We start from the raw sequence: 7,136 nt of genomic DNA on the forward strand, positions 1-7,136 counted from the left end.
TTGTGCATCGAGCGATAATGAAAAAAAAAACTTGACTACTCAGTCAAACTACAATTTTTCTTAGTGCATTTCAATTTGATAGATTAGCAATCATAAAATGATTTTTTTAATAAATAAATGAAATATAATAATACTTTTTCGTGCAAACCAGGTTTAATGCAAAATGAGTGTGGTAGTACTGAACTGCTACGGACATCTGTTTTGTCCACAGGTGATCGTAAAAAATCTTAACAATGACACGCACATGAAATTCATCTCTTACAATGCAAAACTTCCAGCGAATATGGGTGAAAGCAATACATCTGCTTACACATGATAATAATCGTATCTTACGAATTTTGCATTCGAACTGGGTTGGGCAGAAAATCTGTCGTCGCAGATGCTGCGGCAAATAAATTTTACTCAAACCCGATGAATTCGCATCCGAGATTTTTTTTTTAAAAAAAAACGACAATTGTGCGAAATCCGCAAAATAATTACCCATGGCTTTAAAAACAATAAATTCGAAATTTACCTATTCCAGTCTTTGCATAGCCCTAGTATATCGTAGATCCTCGGAGAACCTGTACGAAAGCATCATTTGTTAATACCGTTATAGCGTTATACTAACAATTTGACACAACCGTTCGTAAGCAATCACAGCACGTAATATAATGCGAACCTTATCTCAGACAAGGTGAATATTGACTCAGTTGGATAAGAACGACATTAAAACAATCTTGTATGTAGCCAAGTTTTACAAAACCCAAGTTCCAATCGTTTTGAAATGAAGGTTCATTAAGTGAGACTTGGACTTCAACAATGAGGAAGCACAGTACTTTCTATATTAGGTACCCAGAGCTTCCCGGGCAACGCACGGCATTAGTTAATACTAATTGAAATGTAATCGGAGTAGACAACTGACGGTGGTGTACTGGCGGCACCTGTGCCGTATTTTGCGATAAATTTAGATGAACTTAAGTGATCACAATCGGATGGAAGACGTTTTAGCCAATATGGCTATAGAAGCCTGTCGCGGCGTTCATTAAACGCCGTTCAAGTTCGACTCCAGCTCGAGTCGAGCCTCAACAGTGGTCACTTTGAGCGTATGACTCCTGTTTATGCACGCGCTTCCAATGACGTTGGGCATTGATTGTAGCGGGACCATGATGAGGACCTTTCATGGTCCGCGGATGGGGTCACCTTGTGACCTCAAAAGTTCCGCGAGGGCCATCTTGTAATTGAGAGTAGAGGACAATGGGAACGAGGCTTGTAGTCAATGTCAGTTGCTAAATGAAAATTGGAAAGTGAGATTGATTGAGCTAGAGGTCCAAGTGTTGCTCGATCTATCCTACATGCAGCTCCTACTGTCCTCTTACAATCAACGGAAACGCCTTGCTTACAAACATGCATTTAAATCCCAAACTGGAACGGAATCTGAGTGGGACGGAAATACTGTATACAGGGGGATGCCACGTGTCACGAGTGTCCTTCCGCGAGAGATCCCATGATAGGCCGAATTGAAGTGAACGTCCAATCACAATCCACGATACCGAATGATCTGCCAATCAGGTCGTTCTATTTCTGTCACTTCAACTGTAGCACGCATTCGGCACGCGCACGCCGCGAGCCAAGCGGTATTTATCCAGACGAGTAGACAGCGAAGTGTAACCACAACCCCTCACTCAATTCAATGAATCAAGCTTGATTCCGACGTTACTGCGGCCCAATAAGTAGCGCAGCCTCTTGGCCGATAAGCCCTTTGTGAGAAAATCTGCAAGATGATTCTCGGTGGCCACGTACTCCAGCTCAACGTGACCACTCGTAGCCATCTCACGAATAAAATGGTAGCGAATGTCGATGAACTTAGTGCGAGCTTGATTTTCAGTTCTCTTCGCCAGTATCATCGCACCTTGGTTGTTCCCGTAGATCACAGCTTCTCCATCTTGCTTCGAACCAATGTCCTTAAGCAGAAGTAGCATCCACACGACCCCCTCCATGCAGTCACTGCGCGCCAAGTACTCGGCCTCAATCGAACCCAGTGCGACGATATTCTGAAAACTAGATTGCCACACTGTTGGGACACCACACATCATGAGCATTATGCCGAGCAAGGATCGTCTGTCGTCGTGGTTGCCGGTCCAATCTGCATCGTTGTATGCGACGAACTCCGTTACTCGGCGTCCGTCGTACGTGATAGCAACGTCCTTGGTTTTCAACTGGTATCACACCACCCTGATGCCAGCACCCCAGTGCTTCTATCCCGGATTTTCCAGGAAGCCCGTTGATCAGTTGAGCGGACCTTGGCGTACCACCGCAGCACAGGGCACCAGCAAGTACACACAGCACACACGCCGAGCGCAGCCAAAAAAGCCGCTGTCACAGCACACGTATGTACACACTCGCCAATGCAATATACCGCGGATTATAGACACTGTAAACGATTCGGTTCCCTTTCAGCAGTTTCAGGTACTCCTTAACTCTCTTTTCAAAGTTACTTTCATCTTTCCCTCACGGTACTTGTTCGCTATCGGTCTCGCACCAATATTCGGCTTTTGATGGAGTTTACCACCTACTTTGCGCTGCATTCCCAAACAACGCGACTCAAAGAAAACGGATCGTACGCACGAGCAACTCAGGGATGTCGGGTCATGTACCACACGTCTGGTACATCAGGCTTTCCACGAGTGAGCGGTACGGCTTGGAACCCATCTTGGTCCTGCCATTGATTTGGGGTTGGTCATTCTTAGTCAGACGAACACTAACTTCCAATGGAGTGAGGCACGGCTTAGTGTCATCTTGGCCGAACCTATTGATGATTCACTCTGTATACGCTTGTTGGCTGATGTGTAGAGTATTGCACTCCATGTCGTATTCGATCTTGGCCTCGAGAATGAAGCCACCACTTCCTAGAGCCTTGATCTTGAACTTCTTTTCTATCCCAGCCTTCACCGACGCGATGATATCATTGTTCTTCGCCGCGATCAGCATGACATCGACGTATACTTTCGTCGTCACCTTCGCCTCTCACGTATATACATGGGTCGGCATTGGTCGCCTTGAACCCCATGTTCTTGTGCTGATTGTCGATTGTTTCACCCCACACACGAGATGCTTGCTTAAGTCCATAGAGCCTTCGAAGCAGCAGACACATGACGTCGTTCTCACCTTCAGCCTCGACCAAAGTGAGTAGTTCTTACAGTCCTTCAGGTAACGGCATGTACATCTCCTCATTGAGGTTCCCAGACAGTAATGCGCGTCGACGTTGCACTGATCGATCTAGAAACCATCAACACCATTCGCCATGTTGGCGCGAATTGACTACCTTTCAGGTAAGCCACCGGCACGTACGTCTCTTCATAGTCGATGACGGGCTTCTGCGAGAACCCTTTTACTATGACAAAAACGGAAACACTGTATTGGAAAGTGAGATTGATTGAGCAAGAGGTCCAAGTGTTGCTCGATCCATCCTACATGCAGCTCCTACTGTCCTCTTACAATCAACGGAAACGCCTTGCTTACAAACATGCATTAAAACCTCAAACTGGAACGGAACCTGAGTGGGACGGAAATACTGTATACAGGGGGATGCCACGTGTCACGAGTGTCCTTCCGCGAGAGATCCCATGATAGGCCGAATTGAAGTGAACGTCCAATCACAATCCACGATACCGAATGATCTGCCAATCAGGTCGTTCTATTTCTGTCACTTCAACTGTAGCACGCATTCGACACACGCACGTCGCGTGCCAAGCGGTATTCATCCAGACTAGAGCTGTCGACGTCTCGGTGTCAGACCAGTCGATGTCTCGTCGTCCAACGGTCGTCGGGAAACGTCGATCTGACACCCTGACGAAATCCTCTATCTTGTCACTATTTCGATTTAAAGACATACTGAAACACTCCGGTTGACGAGAACCGTGAGTACCGATAACTCGGGACACGAGAGACGCCACTAAAAACAGCATCGGCACTCTTCAGGCGTCTCTGACGTGCCCCATGTTGGAGAACAGTGCTGACTACAATGGCGCGGACGTCCTTAGCGCTACCAGCATCTTCGCTAACGGCTGCGTCTTTATCTATTCCAAATGAGATGCGATATGTGGACGAACGACATCTAGTGCTCAAGCTGTCCAGGTGAAGAGCAATGGCTCCGTCTTCAGTGTCGACCAAACGTCAACGACGACCTCTATCCAATCACCCGGTTGCATCTGCGGACCCACCACTGCGGCAAGTACGGCGAACTGGACCTGCCGCCGAATGCATCACGGTCCGCAGCTGAGTATCGCGCGGAAGTCCGTGGACTACCCGATCTCCAGCAACGCGCAGTACTGTTTTAAGACGGCAGAAGGGCGTTATGAATGGCGCTGGAGCCGACGGACTTCGTGTCGGGCGTGCAGATTCTGTCGATCAACGGGCAGGAGTCGGTGGTGATCAATTCTGTCTAATACTTCCTGATTGACGGGAGCGGCACGAGCGTCGGGGACTTGGGTATCGCTGGCATTTCGTGACATATTGGAGGATATATCGTCGCTGTCAGCCGACGCGTGTACTGACGGCACGTTACACTTCCCTACAAGTGGCGCCACTTCTCAAGCGACAACGTCGATGTAGACTTCAGCGACCACGTCAGCCCCAACTACAGCCACCACTTCCAGCGACTCCTACTGCACCACCAGCTACTCCGGTTGCTACGTCATGTCCGACACAAGGTTCTATTACGCCTTCAGTTTCGACATCACCTCCAACAAAAGGGCCTACTACACCGCCAACTACAGCCTCAATTACGATAATGGCTCCAGGCACGACGACGCCACTAACTGATACTCCCTTCTACTCCTACATCAGTCACAGAAGCGCCGACTACGGCTCCACCAACTACGTCGCCGCTGACTGAAACTATAACAGGTATTGCGATGACGAACTTATCCTCATTGCCGTAGTTGATAGCTCGTTTTAACCAAACGTATGTAGACTTCATTAATGTAATTTGCTAAATGAAATGGCGTCTCCTGATCTTCGCATTCGCAGAATCAGACGCTTCACGTTTTAATCCATGGAAATAATATCGCGGACTGTGTCAGGCTTAAACGCACTTCTTGTGACATTACCATACTCATTGTGAGCGACACAAACAATAAACTACCAAAGCGTCTTTTCTTGCTGCTATCGTTTTGAAGCGGCAAACGTCCTTCCTGCAGGACATGATCGGATATTGGCAGTGTCGTATGTCCGGCGGCTCGTTGTAGGTCGCGGAAGTCTCTACTTGGATAGGCCTGGCCGCCACAGGAGAAGGTGAACAGAGCATGTGTCTTGATCTCTTGGGAGTGATCTTGGCCGTAGAGGAGCTGATGCTCGCTTTTTCAGTGTTGATTGTGCTCTCTGTCGACTCGGTGGACGATAAGTCGTTCTTTGCCTTGGTGTAGGAGACGCGAAGAAGCTGCCATCGCCATCGGGCTCGCTCTTCATTGTGTCAGAGTTCGACGCACTAGCAAGGTTCAGGGTAGTGAAGCAGCTCCCCAGGCAAAAAACTGCCAGGTAATGAGGCATTGTGCGCTCATTAGTTCTCCAAATGCATTTTTAACCAATCGGTATATGCTACGGAGTGGGATGTCGGCGGAATGTCGGCACGACGTCGACTGACACCGAGCAGACGTCGGTAGTCGAGTGTTGCGTCGACAACTCTAATCCAGACGAGTACACAGAGAAGTGCAACCTCAACACTTGTGAGCGTAAGTTAACTCCTCGCAAAAACAATTTTTTTATTAAATAGAATCTATTTTCTTGCTACAATAGACTTTACTCATGCGTTTGTGAGCTTTATCAAGTCGTTGTACTACTTGCAGCGTAGTATACCTTCTAACGAGAAATCTGTCAGCGATGTTACGTTCTCGTTCTGGTCCCGTAAGTGTTCCGGGAGTTAAATTCCGGAGAGCTGTTCTTCTTTGTTCGCGTTGGCATCACAGCAATACTTGAACGAGAGTACCAGTAGGCGATTCTGAAATGCTCCAATGCACCTCTCAAAGCTGTTGCCATTGTTCGACTTACCACTCAAATGAGCTGTCAGATGATCAGTGAAGTAGTTGTCTAGCTGAAACGGGATTTTCGACTGCTGCATTAATTTATATACTAGCCGGAAGCTTGATACCGGTAATGAAATTATTACCGCTAAGTGAAACCCGACCTAAATCGATTCAGGAAAAAAAATTAGTAGCAAAAGAAGAAAAAAATAGTATAGAAACTTCAGAAATGAAAGCACTATGAGTATGCGAATCAATTCTCGTTTATGCGGGTTATTATAGCTGATCCTAGCGTTGTTATGACTTCAAAGCGGCCGCAATTGCAGCATGAGGATCGTTGTCAATGAACAGACTTCCTACAATCTTTAACAAGTCCTTATCACCCTTGTGATCAACAAACCGTCTAGTATAAGCTTCTAAGTTGCGGTACATGGGATCGCTCTTCTGTAGTCTCGAGAAATTAATGTCGAAAGGGGTTACCAACAAATGGCGCGGCAAGATTTTTATATTAATCCACCTGCTGTAGAGTTAGGTTTGCAGCCTTTTCGCGGGGTGCTTCAAATCTAAGATGTCCTTAACCCTTCTTATACGATCGTTACGGATTTTCCGGAATGCGTTTATACGATTGATAATATTCAGCATGCTCCGCAACAGATATCGGATGGCCTCAAATCCGCATATTGAAATTTGTATGTGATAAATTATACCAGGTGAAATGTATCAGCTTCAGGCGTTGAGACATGAGATATTCAGGAAGCGGTTCGGGTTACCGATATAAAATGTGAGGAAGCTGCTAGCCGTTCATTCCAAGATCTGCGGCACAACAGAGACCATCACTCCAGCTTGATGAGAGGCTACACCATCGCCACCGAGAAATCGCTCGGTCAAATGTTGACCGAGCTAACGAAAAAGGGCTGGACATTTCGGAAGTAGCTGGGCTTGAGCGATGATCGTAGGTATGTACCACCGGGCGGCAGTCTGAAGGGAAAGGAAGGCGTTGATTATTTCCTTGGTCAGTGCGTTGGTTGCTGTGATTTACATACATTAGCTGACTCAGCTTTTATATATAGACGACAAGAGCTTAATGAGCTATTGCCGACACCAAGGATGGCTATCTTTCGCCCCTCTGCCAAGTGT

At 47.0% G+C, this 7,136-nt stretch overlaps 1 non-coding gene across 1 annotated transcript; it reads right to left on the bottom strand.

Moving 5' to 3' along the window:
• Window positions 1-2,278: 2,278 nt before the first annotated feature.
• On the bottom strand, window positions 2,279-2,623 carry PITG_33017 (the record flags this gene model as incomplete). The annotated part of the gene is made up of 1 exon (XR_009934411.1): window positions 2,279-2,623. It is a non-coding gene; the product is annotated as a 28S ribosomal RNA (ribosomal RNA).
• Between the last annotated feature and the right edge of the window lie 4,513 nt (window positions 2,624-7,136).

Source organism: Phytophthora infestans, genomic scaffold (assembly GCF_000142945.1).
Source record: "Phytophthora infestans T30-4 supercont1.8 genomic scaffold, whole genome shotgun sequence".
Lineage (NCBI taxonomy): Eukaryota > Oomycota > Peronosporomycetes > Peronosporales > Peronosporaceae > Phytophthora > Phytophthora infestans.